Source organism: Pantherophis guttatus, chromosome 8, assembly GCF_059756535.1.
Source record: "Pantherophis guttatus breed Tessera chromosome 8, ASM5975653v1, whole genome shotgun sequence".
NCBI lineage: Eukaryota > Metazoa > Chordata > Lepidosauria > Squamata > Colubridae > Pantherophis > Pantherophis guttatus.
Window position 1 is genome coordinate 51,546,387 of NC_142070.1, and position 25,934 is coordinate 51,572,320.

At 36.7% G+C, this 25,934-nt stretch overlaps 1 long non-coding RNA gene across 1 annotated transcript in view; it reads left to right on the forward strand.

The window, feature by feature from the left end:
* Positions 1-768: 768 nt before the first annotated feature.
* Positions 769-25,934, forward strand: part of LOC117654558 (uncharacterized) — a 72,418-nt gene continuing 47,252 nt past the window's right edge. Inside the window, exon 1 of the long non-coding RNA XR_004588324.3 lies at positions 769-1,043. This is a non-coding gene — a long non-coding RNA (uncharacterized LOC117654558). The remainder of the gene's footprint in view (positions 1,044-25,934) is intronic.

A 25,934-nucleotide genomic window follows, 5' to 3' on the forward strand; every position in this document is an offset into this window, starting at 1 on the left:
GGATTGCTGCAAACTCTAACAATATAGTGGTCCTTCGGATCTGGACTTTGCTGTCTTCAAAACAGTGGCCTTTGTCTTTTAAATGAAGATGGATTGCTGAATCTTGTCATGATGGGTTTGTTCTCCTATGTTGTGCCATGCATTTTTGAAGTGGTTGTTTTGTTTCCACAATGTACAGATCTGCACATGTCTCACTGCATTGTATTGCATATACCACATTACTCAGTTTTTGTCTGGGTGTTTTATCCTTGGAATGGACAAGCTTCTTGGGTTTGAAGTGTGCACATATGTTTTGTTGTCTTCAGTAAGTTCATTACTTACTTATGCCAACCGTTTAATATCCCATTTTCAGTATGTACAGGAATGATTTATAAAAGAAAAATAAGTCTTGGTAAAACAAGTCATCTTAACAACTGATACTTAATTTACCAGCTAAGAAAGATATAATGTTTGCCATCTTGAGACATCTACTGTTATACTTTTCAATTTGAAAAATACTTGTTTTTCAATAAATCCCTATTATTTTTTGTCAACAAATTGACAAAAATCTCAGCCCCTCTGGAAACGCCAGTGTTTTGCCGGTCGATGCAGCACACACACACGCACGAGTAAGTGGAACCAAAACTCGGTTTAATGATAACTACACAGTGACTTACAGTAGGCACTGAACTGGTTAATCAGAAACAAAGTTGGAGACGCCTGTGCTCTCCTCCCGTGCGGCTTTATAGGGAGTGAGAGTGTTTAACTATCATCAGATAATCTGCAACAGCTGCTGGAATCAAATCTGCCGCTCGGTTCTCCTGTCTTTGGGCGCAGATCTCTGATGTCATCCTCAGCTTTGTTTACAATCTGCTACATAATCCCCCTCCTTTCCTTCTTCATGTATCGCACCCCCTCTTCTTTGTGTTCCGTCCGTCACTGCTATCACCTGTGCATACAGTCCTAACCACAACACCCCCCCTCTACTGTGCTCTGTTGCTGGATTTCGTTCTGGGTCGTCCGGAGGGAATTCCCCCCCTTTCCTGGTCTCCCATGCTGACATGGTAACGTGGTGTAGGGGTATTTGATACTCGACAATTATATTCCTAAGTATTTAACCTTTTTTACAATGTTAAACAGTAATACTAAGAACAGATATTGCTTTTCTTTGTTAAATTGTATGTCAACATTAGAGGTTTTTTTCTTTATCAGATAATCTGCAACAAAAACTTATTACTGAATACATTAATACTATTAAAGAATCTTTTGGTTGGGTAATTGTCAGTACAGCATTATCACTGTATATTTCAATGTATATTTTTGAATTGCTAATTTAATTCCTGAAAGGTTATTTTCCTGGTGTATTTTCAGTTAATGGCAATAATGCCTGTATAAATGATAAAGGAGAAAAGAAACCAGTTTGTCTTGTCTTGTCTCTGTATAGTGCATTATTGTGACAAAAAGCCATTTACTAATAGTATGGCTTTTTAAAAAAAATAAATACTGTGTATCCAGTCCTTTAAAAAAAATAGAGTCAAACTCTTCATTTTCAAAACCTTTTCTCCTATTCCTCTTAACCAAACTTTTTCTTTCTTCTCTTTCTCTTGATTTTTCTGGAAGGCACAAGGTTATATGCATATACTTGTATGCTTCTCCATATGACAGTGAATTGTGGGAGAAAAAAACAATGATTCATGTATGCAAATGTGAATCAATTAATGGAAATAATTTATTGTAATTGCAATTGTTTAACCAGTAGTTGCTTGTATTCAGTAGTCCTGAAATTTTTGTATATCTGTCAACGGTCCAACTAGTGAACCCAAGAAAAGTAGACACTCTCAGGAACTTGTAAATCTCAAAGCAAAACTATTGGATACACCAGTTCAGCACTGAAGAATCAAAACCATCTCTGTTTTTTTCTGTGCAATGATTGTATAGTTAAACAATAGTTTCTCTTTCTCGCCACCCGGAGGTGGTCACACTGTCCAATTATGTCAGAGTTTAGGCAGCGTGACTAGTATTATGAAATAAACCCAGGAGCAAAACACAGCACACAGAGCCTTTAGATAATTAACAGTGGTTTAATCCTTACCCTTATCATATAGCTACTGACACAAGGAGAGCAATGAGATACAGGATGAGAGAGAACATGAGGAGAAGAAGAAATGCTCTCTAATGGCTTCCCTTATATAGGCAGCTTCCTACCAACCTTTTTTTTAAAAAAATTGATTTATATGCTGCCTTCTCCGGAGACTCGGGGGCTTACAATGCTTCTTCTTAAGCTTCTTAAAGTGATAGTAACCCTGCTGCCTCATTCCCATTGCATCAGTTTACAGTTGCCTCCGTTTACAACCTTCCATCAGTTTACAGCTATTAAATCTTCATACCCTGACAAATTATGAATCATCCTTTTGTTTTGAGAACAGTTCACTTCTCTGTCAGACTGTCAGTGACTTTGGTGGGATTTTGGCCCTCATGGTCTGTCTCTGGAGCATCTGCATTCTACTCTTTCCTCCCCCCAGTTCTTTGAATAGCAATAAGACCTAAACGCTTCAAAAGCAGTTGAACCTTGACAATATCACTTTTAGCAGGTTAATATACACACTTGCAAATAGTTACTGACTATTATTTTTTTCAATATTTTTAAGTCTTATAGTGACAAATGTTGGACATTATTTGTTTAGTTTTATTCTTTTCTCCTATTTATTTTTCTCAAAAAAGGTTGCTTTAAATTTAATTCAATAAATATGAGAAAATATGGGTATTGATATTTTTCTGATGTCAAAGGGCTGGTAATAATCTTAAACATGTATAAAACTATAAAATAAAGCTATTTTATAGCTTCTAAATCTACTAATCCAATCTTATCTTATCTGTGGAATTAAATGATCAGCACATTGCTACTTGACTTTTCCTATTGTATAGACTTTAAGTACCATATTTTTGTGAATGGCAGAAAACAATATAAAGCATTTAGCTCAGGTGCAGAAAATCTATAGCCACTTGCATTCATAATTGTATAATGTCCAGAGTTCTCCAAAATTACAACATCAAAACTTTTGGTGGAAATTTTTATGCACCTTGTATTTTATTTACACATGATTGCATAAGTCATTAAGAATGCATTGAGTCATATGAGTTTGTTTAATATTATCTGTTTTTAAAAGGCTAACATTTTAAATTTTCTTTGATTTGTTCTGGGCTGAAAGATGGGATATAAATATTAAAAATTAACAAACTTATTTGAGATAAAAACTTACCACTGTTGCAATGACAATAAAGAAGATGTCCTTTGTTATCATCTTATCAGCAGAATGACATTTGGGTATTTGGTTTTTGTAATTGTATGGAAAAGCACATTCCCATCCACCGCAATAATCATAATATAGTACATCTGGAGCACATGATGTTAAGGGAAAGTTATTATGTACAGAAAAATTACTCATAAGTAATTGATAAAGATTTAATGGCATACCAATTCTACATGAAAACTTTATTCTAGGGAATTCCAAAATAATTAAAGACCCTTTGGTTGACAATTGAAATTTGCAACTCCAGAATTTTAAGTAGATGCAGCTGCTAGTCTTTACTCTTCTGTATATTTCTGTGTATGTAGTAATACACAAAAACACAAAGAGAGACAGAGAACATAGTTGCCTGTATACCATGTGTTTTTAGCAGCTAGGATTTCCCTGCCAGACTTTTGCTATAGTTGTAAAAAAAAAAAATGATCTAAAGTTAAATATTTCTAGTAGATGTCATCATATTTTATGTTCATAAGATAAAATTACCTGATTCCTGTAATCTTTTCTTAGCATTAGGCATGTTATTATCAGCTGAATCAATTCTAGAACTATTCCAGTATCTAAAGGGCTGCCACAGAGAGGGTTAACTCTTCTCCAAAGCACCTGAAGGTAGAACAAGAAGCAATGAATGGAAACTAATTAATGAAAAAACCAACCTAGAAATAAGGTGAAATTTCATGACTATTAGAACAATTAATCAGTGGAATGGCTTGCCTTTAGAAGTTCTGAGTGCTCCATCACTGGAGGTTTTTAATAGAATTGGACAACTATTTGTCTGAAATTATATAGGGTTCTCCCACTTGAGCAGGGAGTTGGACTAGAAGACCTCGAAGATCATTTCCAACTCTATTTTGTTATTCTCTGTAGGATTTTATTGAAGGTAGTAGACCATAATCTATTACATTGGTCCAAGTAAAGGATTAGTAGGTGTTTTTTTTTTTTTTTTTACTTCCCAGTCTATGGTTGAAAGAGAATTACTACTGTAGAATCAACTTGCTGGCTTCTACATTTAAGAGAGGATTAGAACCAGGTTTCTTCACTTTTACTTCAGCACCGTGGCTTTTAGACCACACTGGCTCTATTTATATCTCATTTTCTTTTATGTAATATAATATATCCATTATTTTTTTCTTTCTTGGATATTATTACTTTTTATGAGTAATGCACTATCTAAAAAGAAAATATTTACATTAGTTCATATGTGTTCATAGGTATCTTACTGAAAATTATGTCTAATAAATATATATTAACCACAATATAATGTATCACATTAGGCATGCTTTCAAGATTATTTAAAAGAGTTTTAGCTTTGCACAAACATTTTCTCAATTATTCATTAAGAAAATTTGAAGTCTTTTGCTTTAAGAAATCCACACGTTAAATTAATAAAATGTTAAGGCATTAACATCTTTTTTTACAAATAGTTACAGAAGTCTTTTAGAAGGTTTTTCCCCCCCAGAAATTTACAGAATATTTCTAGAGATGAAATATTTTTTTCTAAAACAGTAGTTATTAAGAAGGCAGAAGAAGGCAGAAGCGGAGCTCCAGAGTGGCAGTGGCAGAAGGCAGAAGTGGGGCTCCAGAGCGGTGGCAGCGGGGCTCCGGAAGGGTGGGCGGATGTCTCGGGGCTACATGTCTGCACCGCAGCAGAGCAGCAGTCTTGGCCCCAGTGTGGCATCTTTCTCGAGGGCTGTGCACCCACCCACTGGCCGGCAGGGCCTGGAAGTGGCATGTCCCCCCCATCATGGGCTGGAAGCGGGACCCAAGGTGAAGGGGAAGGTGAGCAGGCAGCAGTTCCCAGAAGCCCTGCAGAAGCCGAACGTGCCAGGCCCAAAAGACGGGTCTTCAGCTGAGTTTCCCTCCCCCACCATCAGCATTGGTCTTACCTTCCAGAGCTTCCATGCACCTCTGCTGACCTGAATGCCCTGCCCTTCAGATCCCAACAGGGCCAGCATGAAGTTGCCCATGAAGGTAAGGCTGATGGTGGGCCCTCAGGGGAGATGCCGCACTGGAGATGAGACTGCTGCTCTGTGGTGGTGCACACGTGAAGCCCCGGGACATCTGCCTGCCCTCCCAGAGCGCCACCACGAGGCACTGGCCCCATTGGGATCTGTGAAGGGCAGAGCACTCAGGCCAGTGGAAGTGTGTGGAAAGTCTGGAGCTCCTCGAGGCCTTCAGGACAGATCAGGTTGTCCAAGGCATTGCACTCCAGGAAAGGCTCCATTGTAGAGGACTGTGTGCCCAGACCAGGCATCTTGTCTTGGGCCTTGAGAAGCAGTAGGAGGCAGAGGGAGAGAGGGGGAGGGTAAGAGTCTTTGGAGACAAGCACCCTTCCCAGCCCCACTTCCCCGAGGAGGCCTACGGCCACCCACTGCCTCAAGTCTTCTGCTGCTGGAGTGAGCAGGAGCAGCAGAAGGCAGCTAGCCTAGGTGAGTGAGGTGGAGTGGAGATCGGCAAAGAAAGGCAGTTGAGGCAGAGAGCTGGGCCACAGCCACCACATTATAGGCTTTGGCGAAAAGCAGACAAGCTGGCTGGGCCACGTGGGAGGCAGCTGGGCTGGGATTCGGACCTTGCTCGCAGGCTCACCCAGGCAGATCAGGGCTGGTCTGCTGAGCCATGGAGAGAGTGCTGCGTGGGATGCAGCTATGGTGGCAAAGTTAGGCAAGCTGGCTGGCCTCCAGAGGTCGTATGGTCAAGGCAAGCAATGGAGCCAGACAGAGAGCAGCAGCAGCAGCTAGGCCGGGCAAGAGGGAAAGATGAAGAGTGACTGTCTGGGGCCAGCCAGTGGTGGGATTTGCTGGTTTGCCGAACTGTGCAGAAGCTTAACAATCGGTTCGCCTCAACTGGTCTGAACCGGCTGCAGCCCACCTCTGGTTAAAATGCAATATTGCAGGCTAATTCTGCTCACAGTCAGCAGTTTGAGCCTGACTGGCTCAAGGTTGACTCAGCCTTTCATCCTTTCAAGGTCAGTAAAATGAGGGCCCAGATTGTTGGGGGCAATATGCTGACTCTTTACAGCCCACTTAGAGAGGGCTGTAAAGCACTATGAAGCAGTATATAAGTGTAAGTGCTATTGCTATTGGTGCTAGAAGGTGGCTTTATAATTTCTTTCGATATGTGCCTAAGAGTTAAAGATAAATTTCTTGTCCAAGACTGCTACATCTAAAACCATTGAAGAATGTAATAATATACAGCATAAACAACACCTGCCTGTCTACTCCTGGTATATAGTTGAAGGCATCTAGAATGAAGTCAAATTCTCTATGGCCAATCAAGGAATAATTCCACAGCAGAATTTTTGTGGATGGACTATTCTTTTACCTATGGAAAGACAGGAGCAGCTCCAGTTGCTTGCTTGCAGTTATCATTTGAAAATCTGTTTATTTGTTTGTTTTTTTACTTCCCCTTACAGGTGTACCTATTCAAATAGTATCAAAAGGCTAATTTTTCAGCTTTTTAGTACATAAACTTTCATGGACTGTATCAAAAGCTACATATATTATTCTGAACTTGCAATAATTCAAAAGTAACATTATTTATTTATTTATTTATTGAATTTATATTGCCGCCTATTTGCCCATGGCAGCTTACAGAATATAAAACCATATTTAAAACAATAAAACTAATAAAAAGAATCAAATAAATTAATATAATATAATATAATATAATATAATATAATATAATATAATATAATATAATATAATATAATATAATATAATATAATATAATAATATAATATAATATAATATAATATAATATAATATAATATAATAATACAATACAATACAATACAATACAATACAATACAATACAATACAATACAATACAATACAATACAATACAATACAATACAATAATCACCCCCTGCCCGGGCACACAAGCCATTTAATGGGCTCCATCCCGCTCTGGATTCCCCAGGCCCACTGGCAGAACCAGGTCTTCAACGCCTTCCAGAAGAGTATTAAAGTGGGGGCCGTTCTAATCTCTGGGGGAATGATGTTCGAGAGAGAGGGAGCCACCATGGAGATGGTTCTTCTTCTGGGTCCCACCAGGTGTATCTCCCTTGGGGATGGGACCCTCAGGATTCCGTGCCTCCCTGCTCTGATGGGTCAGGTAGATGTGACTGGCAAGAGACGACCCCTCAGATTACCTGGTCCCAAGCCATGAAGGGCTTTAAAGGTGATAACCAGCACCTTGAATTGCATCTGGAAGCAAATCGGCAGCCAATGCATTAGGACAATTGTATTAAATAATAATTTCTGTTTTTGTTATTTTGTTGTCAGCAGTTCTGAAGAACATTTTTCTAATTCAAATAAAATGTAAAAAGATATCTGTTTCCTTCTCCAACCATCATGCTGAAATTTGCTTCAAGCTCTATTTTTTCTATTAAGAAACTATATTTTTAATATAAGCAAATAGTAATACTATAGAGCTGCATTGTATCTTATAATTAAATTCATAATGTATAGTTTATTCTGTGAAATTGAATGCACTGAATTAATGCATGAAGTTTTTTTAGATTCAAAATAAATGTATGTATTATTTATTTTGTATAAAATCCAGTTTATGAAAAAAGCAACAGATATAATTAAAAACAATAGTTTAAATAGTAATATTCATAAATATGCTAGTATAACAAGATTATTTTATATTTGCAACTAGATATAAATGTATTGATAAAAATATTTGTAGAATCTATATTTTGAAAAAAGAACAAATAAATAAGGATGTTAAAAAATAGTCAAAATAGATTCAGTTGCTACATACATTTGCCATTTAATTGTAAACATTTGTTTTGGGAGATACTTCTGAAAAAAATAATTCTGAAAGTAGTTCAGGAAGGAGCCTGCTGTGCACAAAGAAGCAAGGGTGGCAGAAAGTGGTTGGTGACTTGGGTAAGAGCAGCTTTGGAAGTCAAGAGATCCCATTAAGAGCAGGCTATGGTGCTGTAGGTATGGGGTTTTTTGGCCAGCGAGTCTTATCCATATTTTTTTTTCATGTTTTGGTATGATATCTCAGAGTATGTGCACTACAGATATAATTGCTTGGTTGAAAGTTATCCAAGGTCACCATGGATTTATGCCTAAATTGCAATTTGAGCATTATATTTTTCTCACTCTTACCTTACTCAAACTGTCCAATGGACCACAGTGGGCTTTCCTTTTCTTCATAATGTTTAATTTGCTTGATTTTATCTAAACAACTAGTATGACTATGCTGAAATAAAATGCTTATCATAATTAGAAATATTTAAGAAGTTCAGTCAGGAGAAAAACTAAACGCAAATTATATACTGTGAGCAGACATGCAACACTGAGAGTTCAGAATAAAACTTTTACAATAGATTGCACTCTGTAAGAAATGATTACTATCACTGCAGTTGCAATTCACACATAATAGAGAAATGCCATATAAAGGGAGAAAGCAATTTGGTAATCTATTCTATAAATGTGAATTTTAAATCTATTTCAAGTAAAATGAAAAAGAGATGTATTGGTTTTGATAGGCGGTCATATTATACTGATTGCATTTTTTATAAAGAGATTAGACACAGTGGCAACTCAAGGTTACCAGAAGCAAATGTAGAATTTGAGGAGTAAAATTCATGATATATTAAACACATGTAGTTGTCCTCCTGTTAATTATATAAAACATATAGTGTGCAGCTGTCTTTTTGTTTTAGTTTTTTAATAATACCATCTGAGGAAGATTGCAGAAGAAACTCATTCTTATCTGAGACCTTTATGTGCAGAATAAGCCTTCTTTCCCTAGTTACTCAATAACAAAATTCTACTTCTGTGCTTCATACCTATATGGACTGAAAAATCAAACGAACAAAAAAAAATATCTCCCTTTGACACTAATGAAGGATTTCTGTATATAAAATAAGAGATTATTTTACACACATCAAGTAGTTGAAAGATAAGATTTAAATACCCACACTAATACAAGGGTTAATGTCCTATTTAATGTCAGTCAGATAGTTGAATATTATGAATTTCTGAGCATCTTATGAAAACTTGTTTTGCGGTAATTTTTCAATTAAGCCTTTTTTGTGACAGAGAATAAAATAATTTTCCTTGGATTACAAAATTCAGACCCAAAGCAATACAAAAGAAAAAAAAATGAAATATGGAAATGGAAATAAATAAAGCTCAATATATAGTTGCACATGAGTAAATCTGCTTTTTAAAGGTTTTTTTTTTTTTTTTTTTGCATATACTATATCTCCAGATCTACTGCTAGGTCAAGAAGTACATCTATTGTGTATTTCTACTTTGTCATAGAAGTAGGGGAAAGGGAGGTCTTCATTAATCCAAAACTCATTTTTTCTAGGATTCACCAAATCATTCCCCTCCCAAAAAAATTATCTTAGCTCTCTCAAGTCATTTCTACAATCAATCCATTAAGAAACCCAAATTTCATAAATCATTTCTTTTTTTTTACAGTTGTATGACTCTAAATGTCTTTATTTTAGAAAAAGCTCCTAATCTTTTTCACATTTCATTTCTAAATTTACCATAACAATAATGCCACTTGATATATAGCATTTTCTATACCTTATTCTCTTAAAATAAAAAGGAACAAAATTACTGTTGTAAAATATGTGCTTTCTACTCACCACTAAGATTTCATGTTTATCTTCTGACTAGGACTAAATCAATTCTTCTTACCTGTTTCGCTACTGGAAGATTGAATGTTTGGGGTCTTGTTTGTTATAATCCTTTGCAGTATTGGCCTCATTTTTATACTACCCAGACATTCACATGATAACCGAATAGCACAGCTTTATTTATTTGCACAGTTCATGCTATTTTTTGGTTAACCCAGATCCTACAATCACTACCACAAGACACCTGATTGCAGTGAAACTGAAGATTTATTATTATTATTATTTTTGCTGGGGTTAGCAATCCAACATCATTGTCATAAGTGTGTGTGTGTGTGTGTGTGTGTGTGTGTGCATCTATATGTTTATGTGTGTTTTATTTATAATTTATTTTTATATGATTTTAGTCATAAACAGCTGGGAAGAGAACAATCACCAGTTGTCTTAAATATGCCAAGGTAAATTTGCTGTTGCCGCTGCTGTTGCTGTTACATAAATTATCAGCTTTGTATGAGTATGCATTCACAAAAACTTTATTGGTAACAATATATCTATAACAACAGCATGCAACACTCCTAAATAAGCAAGTAATTAACAGGCAATCAAGAATAGCCTTTCTTTTCCCTCTTCCAAGTATCATAAATGACAATCCTCAAATCTCCCAAGACCCCAAGGACTAATCCTAATGTATAAAATGAGTACCAAAAAGTTTTATTAGCTTCACAAGTCATGAAACGACCTTATTTTCCATCTACTTTATATTTTAATTTAATTTAATTTAATTTAATTTATTTTACTTTATTTTACTTTACTTTACTTTTACTTTACTTTACACCTTACATTCACCAGAAAATAAAGTTAAACAAATAAATGCTGATCTTTATTAGAGCTGTATTAAAGTTCAACATACAGAATTTTCTGCCTCACCATACTCTCTACACTAGAATGAATTCTAGGAGAGCGTCACATACACTTGAAAGAGTTAGAGTTGAATTGCTTGAAAGCTTGGATAAACCGTGGGGATGAAATTGACTGAACAAGGTGACTCTCTACCCTGGCATCAATTGCTGTGCATGTACGGCAACAGGACTTTCGTGCCACAATAGGTCACATTAAAAGCACTTCCAATGCTAGAATGAATTACAGGATGAAATTACACCCTCCCCCCAAAAGGATTCAGTTCTTCTCCAACATGATTTAAACATAAAACAATAACATAATGTTATTCTGGATGATCAAGGATTGATGAAAATCAAATATCAGAATTTGCATATCAATGCTGAATGCTTATTAAAGAAAGAATAGCAATAGCAATAGCACTTAGACTTTTATATCACTTCATAGTGCTTTACAACCCTCTCTAAGTGATTTACAGAGTCAGCATATTGTCCCCAACAATCTGGGCCCTCATTTTAATGAGCTTGGATGGATGGAAGGCTGAGTCAACCTTGAATCGTTCAGAATTGAACTCCTAGAGTGAGCAGTGAGTTAGTTTGCAGTACTGCATTCTAACCACTGTGCCATCATGTCTGTAAGAAGAAAGAAAAGCAGATGACATGGAGATGGATCTATCCCCACACCCTACCAACATTAACTAGCCTGGGAGGAAAGATGAAAACCACTGGAAAACAATACTTTCTACTCCCATTTCCTCAATCAGCCCCAAAAGATAAATTTAATGAATAAATAAAAATTAAGAAAAAGATATCCTGATTTATGGTACTAAAACCCACCAAGAAACCAAACAGATCCAGGGCAAATACTTTCATGCTGAGCTATCCAGTGTCATTTAAAAGTCTTTCAAAATCAATGCTGTCTCATTGTGGCCCACCCTGGAACCTGACAGCAATGGAACCAGATATTCCAATTTCTTCAGTATATGTTGGAACTGCTAGACTACAATCTTTTCAACAACATTCCTAGAAAGGAAGGTTGGAGACTGGATTAAAATTGTCCATTGGAATCTGGACCAATTCTACTGCAAGAGATAGAGAAATATGGGGAGGCCACAGGCCTTAAAATTAATAAAGGAAAAACTAAAATGCTAGTTAAGAATTTAACGGAAAAACAAAAAGGAGAATTCGAGGAAAGAATGGGACTTCAAACCGTAAAAAAAGTGAAATATTTAGGTATTTGGTTAAGAGCAAGATGTTCAGCATTAAAAAAGGATAAGTATATGAAATTAATACAACAAATAGGGAAAGACTTAGAAAGATGGGGAAATTTACAGTTGTCACTATTAGGGAAAATCTCAACAATTAAAATGAATATCTTGCCAAAGATATTCAACTCTAAAGAAGAAAAACTACTCTATTTATTCCAAACGATTCCTATAAAATTAGATAAAAGGTTTTTTAAAGAGTTAAACAAAATGATTATGAAGTTTGTATGGGCAGGAAAAAAGGTGAGGATAAAAATAATCTCACTTCAGGATAGAAGAAGCAGAGGTGGCTTTGGACTCCCTGCATGGGAAACTTATTACAAAGCAGTGAGTTTGGTCTGGGTTAGGGAATAGATTAATTTAAAGAATAGGAGAATTTTAAAATTGGAAGGACATGATCTTCAGATGGGGTGGCATGCCTTCATATGGAACACCAGAAATAAGAAACATTCACATTCATACTTTTATAGACATACAATTTGAGATTCACTGATACAGACTTGGGAGGGAATTAGGAAGAAACATTATCTCAAAATAACAGGCTAGTTATCCACTATGGAGGCATTGATCTTCCCCAATACATTAGATATTGGTAAAATGGTAAAATACAATGAAATTTTGGACAATGGAGGAAAATTAAAAACTAACCAGGAATTAAAGGAACAGGGAATAACTATAGGTTGGTGGACGTATCTTCAATTGCAATCTAGATACAGAAAAGATTTAGAGGAATTTGGATTTGAACCAAAATTTACACAATTAGATAAATTATTGACAGGCCCGGAAGAGAAATTATTATCTAAAATATATAATTATTTATTACATTTTGACTTAGAAGAAGAAATTGTAAAGGGACCAATGATAGCATGGGCAAAAAATATTGGGCACAACATTGAATTAGAAGGATGGGAAAAAATATTGGAAAAAAACTATACATTAACAAAATCTGTTGCATATAAAGAGAACCACTATAAAATGTTCTATAGGTGGCACTTAGCCCCAACAAGACTTGCAAAAATGTACCCCAACTTAAAACCTAATTGTTGGAAATGCAATCAAGTACAAGGCACCTACTTCCATGTATGGTGGCTTTGCCCAGAAGTTAAAAAATTCTGGCTTAAAATACAAAAATGGCTAAAAGAAATTACACGCTATAAAATAGAATTTAAACCTGAACTGTTTCTTCTGGGGATTATTAAAAAAAGTTTTCCTAAAAGGATAAAATATTTAATTATTCATATAACTACAGCAGCTAGAATCGTACTCGTGCAAGCTTGGAAAATGTCCACTATTCCAACGGATTGTGCAATAATCTGGAAAATTTTCAAATGTGCAGAAATGGACAAACTTACTTTAGAATTAAACAATAAGGAAGACTCAGAATATTACTTAACTTGGGATAATTGGTATCCATTGGATACCAATGGATAGAAATTAAAAATAAGGAATGTATAGAACAAAATAAGATATAAAATATAATTAAATATGTCGATTAAGTAGGAATATGTGGAAATAGATGAAGAAAGGTAAGAATTAAGTTAAGAAAGACGTTGAATTGTATAATTATTACGGATGTATTTTTGCTATAGAAGTATTTTAACTTGTATTTTTGGATTTTAAGTGTTAATAAAGGTTTTTCAAAAAAAAAAAAATTGTCCAGTACTGCTGGTTCTACTAATTACCTTTTAAAGAGGGAATCAGTGTCTCTTTTAAGGCAGTTGGAGCTCTCAATTCTCACAAAGAGACATTCAACTCCACTTGGACTCAGCTTTGATCATCCAGGAGGGGCATGGATATAACATACAGGTGGCAGAATTCAATACTCCAAAGATCCTGTTCACTTTTGTGGGAGTAATCAATTTAAACCTGGCTCAGATAAACAGACAAGACTTTGCCTCAGTCTCCCCCACAACCAGAATCTAACTGCAAGTGCATTCAAGCAAATTTAACTAACAGATTTTAGAAAAATCCTTACAATGACCTTACAAATATTCCCATGTCACCTTTTTATGAAATAGGAATGCTGGGTAGCTATCCACCACAATCTACCTAATGCAATCAGGTTAGAGAATTAAGGGTGTTCTTGCTGTGAGATGATTAAGGGTGTTCTTGCCATGAGATGATACTTAATAAGGGTCCTTGCCTGTGCTCATTTGAATTTTTTCTTCTTCCAAAAGGAGAATATAGCTCTTAACAAGATGGAAGCCTTTAAGATAAGTTAAGAAACCAAACACAAAACAGGATTACAGAGTTGTATCAAATTTATCAGAATCACTTAGATATTGAGTTGAATTTGTTTCATAAGGCAGGACCAAAACAGAGACAAGGAAGCAAACACAGTAATGTTTCTTGAGGAAAAATTGCTAATAATTTAGGATATGAGAGTCCAACCATTACTTCTATTTCCTGCCAAATAGTTACAACTCTTTCCATAGTGAACATCATCCAACTTCCACATGAGTTATGGTGAAAGTGAAAGCCTTTGTGAAAGTGGAGCTGACAACCATTCAAATTCTAAGCAGTAAACAACCATTTAATTCTATACTTTTAGTATATTAGATACTGACTCACAATACAGTCCTATACATTTATTCAGAAATTTAGTGGTTTTTTTTGTTATTTAAGAATACATTAAACACCATTGTTTAATTCAGCATCCCTATATTCAGTCCTGTTAAATCTTGATTTTTCCTAAATTTGCAATTAAAATTAGTTGAAATAGGATGAAAGCCTATGATTGTGTTTTCTTTTGATGCAAATTTCCATTAACCAATAGAGAATATCTGCTTAATATGCAAATTAAAAATACTGCATTCTTCAGTTCCAGGCCTCATTCAGAGGTTCAGGTCAGCCACATGTCCAATGGGAACCTAGATTATCAAGTAAAGATTATCAATATTAAATGAAAGCCAGTCAACAATGAGTGTTAATTAACATGATCCCTTAGTAAGTAAATAGATTGAAAATGAATTTCTGTTGAACTGAGGCTATGTTGGGAAACATTCCTATAGCAGCAAGATATAGGATATTTCAGCCACTATGGTTTGGTATTGACCCTATTGATATACAGCTAAAATTATGATCCTGCCCACTTTTCAGGTAGTAAATATCATTGAAATCAATGGAAGTTCCTTTTGAATAGATATGTGTAAGATTTCATTCTTTGAAACAATAGTTTCCATTCTGTTATCAGCTTCTTAGATTTCCTGTAATCAGGTGGCAACACTTAGAATCTTCTTTTGACTTGAAGAAAGGTAACACAATCTTGCAAAGCTTAATTCTGAATATTTGAATCAATACTGCTGGATGAAGAATGTGGAAGAATTTTTAGGCACAAATTGGTACTAGAGGCAAAAGAACAAGCCTAAAAGATAGGGATGAAACCCTTCTATCTAGACATATGCAATTACAATATACATTTAATCAGTAGAGCATTTACTTATTGGATAATAGCTTGTACAAGTTAATGAGATCAGAATGATGAGATAATGGGGCATTAATACAATGGCTTCCTTGAGCCAAACACAAAGGTCCAAAGAATGTGTCTGTTAAGATGTTATACTTCTCTGGGTATTATCTGGTATTCTTATTTCCAGGATTTTTACACTACCCTTGTGTTTGAATCAGCATTATTTTGTGTCTAAGTATTTTATGGTTTTATTTTCCTCAGGAAATGTATTTTGGGAAGGGTAAATTACTTGCCTAACTGAACATCATATTTTACACTTCAGGTATGGCATATTAAGATTATCAGAAAACAAATGATGCTTGAAATAATTAATAATTACTGTGGTATTAGAAATCAGAAGGTCAGACAGAAAGAAAATGTCAGGTTTTGCAGAACTGACAAAAATGGTAAAGCATATAATGGTAAGGAGACAGTAATGAATGTATAGTAATTATACACACACACACACTATACTATATACAGTAAGAAAATATAGTTTGACACGGTTGTTGCACCTTCTGAAAGAGGAAAAGGAAGAAGAGGAGGAGGGGAGGGGGAAAGGAAGGCTAAATGACAATGAGTGGTATTGCAATTCTACCTGAGCTTTTCTTCTGAATAAGAGTCTCCTGATTTATTGTTGAGAAGCAAGTCAGGGATAAATGAGGATGAACTCTTTATATCTACTGTTTGGCTTTGTATTAATATGAAATCCCCTCATTAACTTACCTTGAGTTCTCATATTATAGAAAGCTTAATAGTTCATTCCCAATCTTCTTCACATGACCGAATTTCTTTCCATCCTTTTCTTTTCATGCTCTGCCCAACCTTTAAAAATACTCACAAGACCAAGGAATCTATCTTAACAGACATCTCTTAATATTTCCAGAACACAAGGGAAATGCTGCTGGACATTAGAATTTTTAATAGATTAATTTCAGCTGCACAGGAATTTTCCTTTTAAGACATAATAATATTTTTTCTTTACTACTCCAACAACATTCTGATACAATTTTTTTTCTCAACAAATACGTAGGATGAGAGGTATTGGAAAAATTGGAATGCTTCTTTTAAAGTCTATAATGGATAGAACATAGATTTTCAGGAAAAATAAAACCGGAAAAGTTCCTTCTGCATTACACTTAAAATGAAATCCATTCCCACAAATGTACTAAAATTAATCTAAAAGCAATAAAAATGCAGTTTCATACAAGACTATAAGAATAGGTACATTTGTATCATGAATATAACAAGCTAACCAAGTACATATTTCACTGTAGAAATATTGACTATCAACATTTGGTTCAGTAGTGGGATGCTACCGGTTTGCACCAGTTCACACATACCGGTGGTGGAAATTTGGCTAAGGTCGCCGAACCGTTAGTGATGGCCGGCTGGCCATGCCCCCCGAACTGGTCACCCGGTTGCCACTCGCCTCAATCACCATGTTCGTTGCCGCCATGTTCTTAATGCACGCTCATCCCATTGCCTTGCAAGTCCAATGGGATGCGCATACACAAAGAACATGGTGGCAACGGCAGCAGCTTTTTCCATGGCTGCGAAGCTTGCGGCCTGAGTGGCCCCCTCCCCGCCTGCTAGCAGCTCCCGAATCAATCACTGTTGCAGCCGCAGTGGGGACTGAGGGGGGCAGCTTGCCAGGCCGCCAGCTTCACCCTCCCAGCCGCTACTGCTCTCTCTTGCTGAGGCTGCCACTACCGTCTCCTGCTGCCGCCGCCTTTCCTCCAGAGGCGCGTGGAAGATCTAGAAGGTAAGGCCTCTGCTGGCAGTGGGGGGAGGGAGACCCGCTGTGCTCAGCCAAAGAGCCACCTCAGGGGGACATAGTGAGGCTCACTTGCCTTTTGGGCCTGGCGCGCTCAGCCTTGGGGGACGCCACATGGCTACAAAGCTGGCCGGGCTGGGCAGCCCCTTTCCCACTGACCAGCGACTCCTGAAGCCGCCCCTTTTGCAGCCGCAGTGGGGACGGGACGGGATGGGGGCAGCCCAGTAAACTTCGCAGCAGCCACATGCTACAAAGCTTGCTGAGCTGTGCAGCCTTCTTTTCACTGACCAGCGGCTCCTGAAGCCACCCCTTTTGCAGCCATGGTGGGGACATTGGGGGGTAGCTTCGCTCTCCCTGCCACTACTGCCTTCTCCTGCCAAGGCCGCCGCTTCCATCTCCTGCTGCCGCCGCTGCTGCTGCCTCTCTTAGCCCTAGTGCAGTGGCTGCAGCATCTCCCCGAAGGGCCAATCGCTGTCAGCCTTTCCTTTGGAGGCGCATGGAAGATCTACCTTGCCGACGCTGGTGGCAGACGAAAGGGAGACCTGCTGCACTCAGCCAAAAAGCCAAGGGGACATGTCTGTTTAAAAATTAAACAGAAATGAAACTGGTTGGGTAGTGCCATTTTATGATTGTTTTAGGATCCTGACTTCTTGGCATAGGCCAAAGGAGTTAAAATAATAATGATCCTCCATTCAGGTTCCCAGTCATATCAGATCAGTCTATTTACCACAAAATATAGCTATAGTTCAATCCAAAATTAGGGATTAGATAAAACATAATATATTTTCATGATTTATAAATTAATTTAGTATGTTGTATGAATGATAAAGCACATGTATTGCATAATTTATAATGATTGAGATATTTTTGGGTTAGACTAGTAATCTAAATCCACATTATATACTACATATAATTACAGATCCTTGTGACCCTGTAATTTATCATGATTAATTTTCTATTTGAAGTCCTAGATGATCCATCCCTATGATTATGCTTTTGGGAAGAAGTATTTTGTTGGTTGTTGATTTTTTACATGGACAAAAAATACTATTCATCATTTTATTTTGATCTCACTTTCATTTTCAGACTAGGTCAAAATTCTCTACCACGTTGGAAGAATCTGCTGTTGGTTTTGTAAATTTACTTCATGTGTTATTATGTATATAAAGAAGTTAAAGAATCCTGCTGAACCAGTTTACCTGTATGTGCTTTCTGCATCTAAAGTAAATATTATCGGTTGTTCACTATGGATTATTTACCTTCATGTTGTAAATAAATACTGTAGAAATGGGATCTGGTTACTATTTTCTCCATAAAGTAATTCTATAAAAATTACATGGGTTCTTAAGCATTGTCATTACTAGACAACCATTTTTACTATTTTTAAAATAATAACAGAAAAAAGAATAAAACACAAAAATACATACAATACCAAAAAAATACACAACATATTTAAAAAGTATGTGGAAAAATACAAAAAAATAAATAAGATATGGAATATAATTGTAGAACAATAAACAGCTACAATTCTATATAATTATCTAAAGCAAACATTATATATACATATACAACCCAATACAATCACAGGTTGTATTAACAGAGGGATAGAATCAAGATCATGTAAAGTATTCATATCTCTTTATAAAGACTTAGTAAGACCACACTTAAAATACTGCTTCCAGTTTTGGTGATTTTATTATAAAAAAGATATAGAGATTCTAGAAAGAGTGCAAAGATGATTATAGGACTGGATGCTAAAACATAATGATTGCAGAAATTGGGTTTGTCTAGTTCTAATGAAAAGGACTAGGAGTAATATGATAGTAGTGTACAATATCTGAGGGACTGCCACAAAGAAGAGAGGGTCAACCTATTTTCCAAAGCACCAGAAGGCAAGACAAGAAACAATGGATAGAAACTAATCAAGGAGAGAAACAACCTAGAACTAAGGAGAAGTTTCCAAACAGTGAGAACAATTAACCAGTGGAATGGCTTGTCTTCAAAAGCTGTGGATGCTCCATCACTGGAAGCTTTTAAGAAGAGACTGGACAATCATTTGTCTGAAATGGTATAAGGTCTCCTGCTTGAATAGGGGGTGAACCTGATGATGTCCAAGAATCACTTCCAACTCTGTTATTCTGTTATATATGAGACTATCATGCTTTCTTTAACTTACTGTACTTTGTATAAATGAGTCTACATTTCCTTATATTTATCCATACAAAGTTTATGTCTATAGGCAATCAATTTATAATAACAAGTATAATTAGGTCTTCAATCCATTGAGTAAATTGGGCTATACATTTATCTTTCCAATATTGCAGTATCAGTCTTTTCGATATATTAATGGAGCGAGAATTCATTCACATTGTCAAATTTCATGTATTAGATATATAACTCAAGAGAATATTATATTCTTATAATTTTAGCTCTTGTGGCACTCAAAATAGTGTACAACTTTCCCCAAAACTTAGTCGGTATAGGATAGTGTAAAAGCATGCTTTTTAAAAGAAGCATTGTCCTTATTATTTTACCAATAAAATGCTGTCCTAGACAATCCTTTTCTCTACTAACCTCATGGAGTATAATAAATTATAAATATTATTTTTAGTTCTTAAACTTCAATATTATATTTAGATCCCTCCCTCCAAACTGCCCTTATAGAATATTTTTTTTCTTTTATAAACATCCTTTTTAACACACATTTTTTCTTTAAACTGGTACATCATTTTCTTTAACTTTCTCTTAATACAGGTACTCTCAAATACATGTACAATATCTTTTGCCTACTTTAAAAATTACTTAAGCATTATATATATGAAAAAAAATACATTTTCAAATTTTGGGTTAAACTTTCTTTTAGTTGCACATATCCAGCACAGGAAAATCCAGTTAACTCATTAAATTTAAGTCACTCCTTCCAGCTTATCTTCATGGAATAAAATCTTTTTCTTCTCTGGAAGTTTTAACAAAGACCTATAGCCTTTCTTTTTATCATGAGATCCTCAACCTTTTTAGGCATAAATTTCAAGGACTAACTCATGAATAATAAAGAGCCACTATTTCACTCCACTTTTATGCCTTGCAATTCAGGTGTCAGTTTAACCTTATAACTTAAGAATTTACTAAAATGTTGAATGATCCAGAGAAATATGTTTTCCCTTAGCAGCTCAATTAACTTCAGTGTAAACTAATATAAGTATAAATATTTAATGTTTCCCTTCTATGCTATCTGACCTGATCCCACTTTATTTATTTCAAATTCAAGCAATATCATAAATAAAAAATGGAATAAGTGCTGCAATTTATTTGTTTACTAAATTTATACAACTGTCTGGCTGATATATATGACTTTGGGTGGTTAACAATTAAAACAAAAAGCAGAAGAAAATCACAAGCAATAATTAAAAGCAAAAAGAAAATAGCTAAGAAATAATCAAATAACAAATAACAGCTGAGAATAAAACACCTCACAGTCAATATTATCAAAAACAGGCTCACTCATAGAGTTATAGCCTTGATAGCAAAGTCAAGTCTTTAATGTAGAAGGCAAACAGAGGCAGGCCAATCTTAGGGGAAATGATGTAAAAGAGAATACAGTATGTGTAACTCAAGGTTAAACTTAAGTCCTTGGTGCTCTCTGAGCTTGGTTGTTTGCTGTCAGATGTTTTGGTATCAGACTAGATAACATCAGCAGTGTTGGCAAGTGTGCAGTTTGCTCCCTTTTTATATATAAAGTTGCTTGCCCTGCTAGTATTGGTGGGGATGTAATTTTATCCTTGGTAGTTTCTTAAAGAGAGCTGGTTGGTTGTTTCTCCTCCTCCTCCTCCTCCTCCTCCTCCTCCTCCTCCTCCTCCTCCTCCTCCTCCTCCTCTTCTTCCTTTTCCTCTTCCTCTTCCTCTTCCTCCTCTTCCTCTTCCTCTTCCCATTAGTGTATTACTGCAAGTGCAGGGTCCGCTTTTCAGATCACTGAATGCCACTTTGCACGGTCAGCTGCATCTCCAGGGTGCAGGCCCGCGGCTTGCATATCTTTCTTGATGGTGTCTTGTTTTGGGCATCTGCAATGTCGCCAGCCATTGACTTGTATTTGGTATGCAGTCTTGGCAACGGTGGAAGGTGGTGCTCTCAGGACATGTCCATACTAGTGGAGCTGGCCTTTCCTCATCTTCTCTATAATTGATGCCACACCAAAATGTTGTCAAATGGTGTCATTTGTGATGTGTTCAAGAAGGGAGATGCCCGATATCCAACGGAAGTTCACATTTCCATGGCATGGAGATAGTTTTCAGTCCAGCATTCAGTGCCATAAAATGCAACAGGGTGGATGGTTGTCTTGTAAATCTTGGATTTAAGACGGGTTGACATTTGTCTGTCACATAACACACCAGTGACTTTTTGCCAATGCATCCAGGCTACATTCACTCTTGCTCACGCCTTGCCATTGATGTCACCATTGCCTTGGAGATGGGATCCCAGATACTGAAAAATGTCCACTTTCTTTAGGTTTTTTCCATTGATTTGAAGCATTCCAGGGGTGGTGACAAGTTTTAAGTACACAGTTTTCTTGATGTTGAGACGGAGTCTGAAATGGTTGAGGCGATCATTTCATGTTTGAACTTGCTGCTATACTTTGCCTCTGGTGGTGGAAGCAAGTATAACATCATCAGCATAGAGCATAGTCCAGGATGCGTTCTGTTGCAGGTCATGTGTGATGGTATCCATGATCAATATAAACAAAAGTGGTGACAGTGCAGAGCCTTGGTATACCCCAACCGTCACTGGGAATCTGTTGGAGAGGCCAGCTGGGCATCACACTTGACTGCTGGTGTTCTTGTATAGCATTTTGACCCAGTCAATGAGTGGTTCAGGTACTCTGTGATGCCAGAGGGCATACCAGATCAGTTGGTGTGGGACACAATCATATGCCTTCACCCAGGTCTAGGAATGCCATGTGTAGTGGTTGTCTCTTTTCACTGTGTTTCTCTATGAGCTGACAGGCTGCAAAGATGTCATCAGTTGTTCCACATCCTTAATCCTGGTGTTAATTCCTGTTTATCTGGTTTTTGATTCCTGACATATTCTGGTCTTTTTGTTTCTTTTTTGTTTCTTTTTTTTCAAGGTCTCTTTTACTGTCCTGTAAAATGAAAGGACAGTAAAAGAGACAGTTTACCAAAATCTATTATTTCTATGTTACAAACAAATTTTCAAGGCAATTATAGTTTCTCTTCATGAAAAAGAAAAGAAATTTTTGTCTTAGCTGTATTTGTTTGTATACATCTATTGTAAATTGTAATAACTAAAATTAGTATTGTACATTAAAAATATTCTGCACTAAAGAAAATGAAATATCCTCTGAAATATGGAATATCCTCTGAATATCTGCTCTACATTTAAATTAAACTTTTCTAGAAATAAGAGAGGAAGAATTTAAATTCCAGAGTGATTTTTCCAAGAAACATTATATTATGTGTCTTGCCCCTGTTAAAAAATCATTTAAATGTAATCATTTCAAAAAGAAGACTGTATATTTTATTATGGAATCTAGATACAGTGGAATATTTACAAAGTAAGTTCATTTTTATAGATACGGATTTTTTATGGATTCAGTATTCCAGGTGTAGTCTTACTAAGGATTTATAAAGCAGTACTAATACTTCAGATTTTGATTCGATGCCTCTGTTTACACAACCAAGGCAGTAGTGGGTTTCAATTTCGGCCACTACCAGTTTGCTTGTGGGCGCTCGCGCACTCACACAACGCTTCTATCAGATATATATTGATGGTCGTGCTCATTTGGTTCTATGAGGAAGTTATTTGGTCAACACAGCTTCAGGTTCAAAAGGTTGTTTTTATTATTTACAAATATATACATGCATACGATAATGAACAGAGTGTCCTGTTACATTTTTACCCTAACTGTATGACTCAAATGTTGAGAGGAGAGAGAAGTTCACATGTTGTCTCGCTGAGAGATAGATGAGAGAGAGAGAGAGAAAAAAAAGGGGAAGATATCCAAGTGGTTTCTAGGTAAGAGTCCAATAAGAAAGTTCATTGGCTGATATAGTCACATGTGATGTCTGTAAAGACTTAACCCCTTCTAGTCTCTGGTGCATCATATGCAGGCAATATCTGACAGACCCCTTCTATTGCCAAGTGTGATGGAACAGTGTTGAAAGATAATAATAAACACAAGTATAAGAAAAATAAATTATAAGTACAGTCCAACTGATTTGAGTGGTTCCAATGTATTTCACAAGGTACAGGTTTAGTTAAGAAATCAGCAATTTGGTCCTTGGTATCGCAATGAACAAATTCAATAAAACCCTTTTTAACCAGGTCTCTCACATTTTTATAACGTATATCAATATGGTGAGATCTGAAGCTGACATCATCCCTGACCGAAGAGGCTATGACGGACTCATTGTCCTCGTGGAGAGTGATAGGTAGTGAAGGTTGTGTCCAAATATCTGAAACTAATTCGTATATCCATGTGAGAAGTGTGCAAGCGTCAGAAGCACTGGCATATTCAGCTTCGGCCGTGGAATTAGCAATGAAGTTTTGGCAACAAACGCGCCAGTCTATGGGACAACCATTTAGGAAGTATATAAAGCCTGATGTGCTTTTTCTTGATTTTTCATCCCCTGCCCAATTGGCATCTGAATAACAGATAAGTTCTGGGGTGACCCCTTCATCAGGTTCTAATAATAAGATCGTATCTTTTGTATTATGCAAATATCTGAGTAACCTTTTCATAGCAACCCAATGTTGTTCTTTAGGCTCATCTTCTTGTCTAGATAAGAGATTTGTACTTAATGATATATCGGGTCTACTCCATCTGCTGATATAAAGGAGTGATCCTATGATGGATTGATATTGAGTTTTATTGTGATGCTTGTTACCGTCTAGATAAGCAATTTTATTATAGTCAGTGCGCATGGGTGTATCTGTGGGGTTGCAGTCTTCCATGCCACATCTTTGTAACAGGTCTTCAATCTTATCCAATTGGGTGTTTGTGTTGTGGAGGTGCTGTTTTTGTGAATACTTTTAAATTTATTAAACAGTCCATTTCTTTGGACATAGCGTCCACCATTTTAATTGTTCTGATTCCGGTAATTGGAGCATGTGTTTAAAATTTTTTGGAGTGATGGGTATTTGGTTTGTCTGTGTCACATTGTTCACGTCAAATCTTTTAGGTGGGATGCCTTGTGTAATTCGTTTGGATTTTCTGATTGGTAGTTGTGTATCTGTGTTGTTTGTTCATGGTGTAACTTTTGGTGTTGTTGTTTGTACATGTTGAATTCTCTGTGGTGTATCTGATGTATTTGTTTCTTGGGTTAATACGTATGAGTCATTTGAGTGTATTTTGGTTCTGTTGTGGTTTTCTATGAATGTGGCTGAACGGGAAGTTATTACTGTGTTGTTGTTTTTTATGAATCGATATGCTTTCGAACCTGGTGCATATCCTACGAAACGTAATTTTTGGACACCTCATTCCCCTTCTGTCTGAGTGGTTTGGGGATATTGACGTATGCATAGCAGCCAAAAACGCGAAGATGTGTGAGGTGTGGTTGAGTGCCATATACAAGAAAATAGGGCGTTTGGTTAATAACCTTATTCCATGTGCGGTTAAAAGTGTAATTGACATATGCAAGGGCTTCTGCCCAATAGCTAGGGGGTACATCAGCATCTAACATGACGCTGTGCATCATGGTCTGTAATATTCATTTTCATTTTCATTTCATTTCATTTTATTTAATTTGTATACCGCCCTACTCCTGAAGGACTCAGGGCGGTGAACAGGCACAGAATAAAACACATAGAATACAAAAGTTAAGAGCAAAAGTAAAATTGAATTAAATCAATTTAGCCCAAGACAAATTTAAAAGCCCAGGTTAAGAACAAATTAAAATTTACATTAAAAAAAGAATGGGAAAGGTTAGGCCAGACCAGCTTGGTGAAATAAAAAAGTCTTAAGAGTGCAGCGGAAGGTGCATAGATCCGGGATCCTCCGTATCTCCGGGGGGAGCTCATTCCAGATAGTAGGTGCCCCCACAGAGAAGGCTCTCCCCCTGGGGGCCGCCAGCCGACATTGTTTGGCCGCCAGCACCTGAAGGAGTCCCTCTCTGTGAGAGTGTACCGGCCGGTGGGAGGCCGTTTGCGGCAGCAGGCGGTCCCGTAAATAACCAGGCCCTAAGCCATGGAGCGCTGTAAAGGTGGTAACCAAAACCTTCAAGTGCACCCAGAAGACCACCAGGAGCCAGTGCAGCTCGCGCAGGAGAGGTGTTACATGGGAGCACCACGTCACTCCCATAACCACCCGCGCGACCGCACTCTGCGCCAGTTGGAGCCTCTGGGTGCTCCTCAAGGGGAGTCCCATTTTTTCTTTCACAAATCCCATTCTGCTGGGGGGTAAAAGAAGATGTTTTGTAGTGTATAATGCCTTTGGAGTCAATCCAGTTTTGAAATTGTACAGATGTGAATTCGGCTCCACAATCTGTTTGAATTTTCTTTAATTTGATGTTGTGTTGGTTTTGTATGAGAGTGTAAAATTTTTTTATTTTTTGAAAGGCTTGAGATTTTTCAGTAAGGGTATAGATATGTCCGAAATGACTGAAATCATCGACTAAGTTCAAAAAATATTTGCGTTTTCCCAA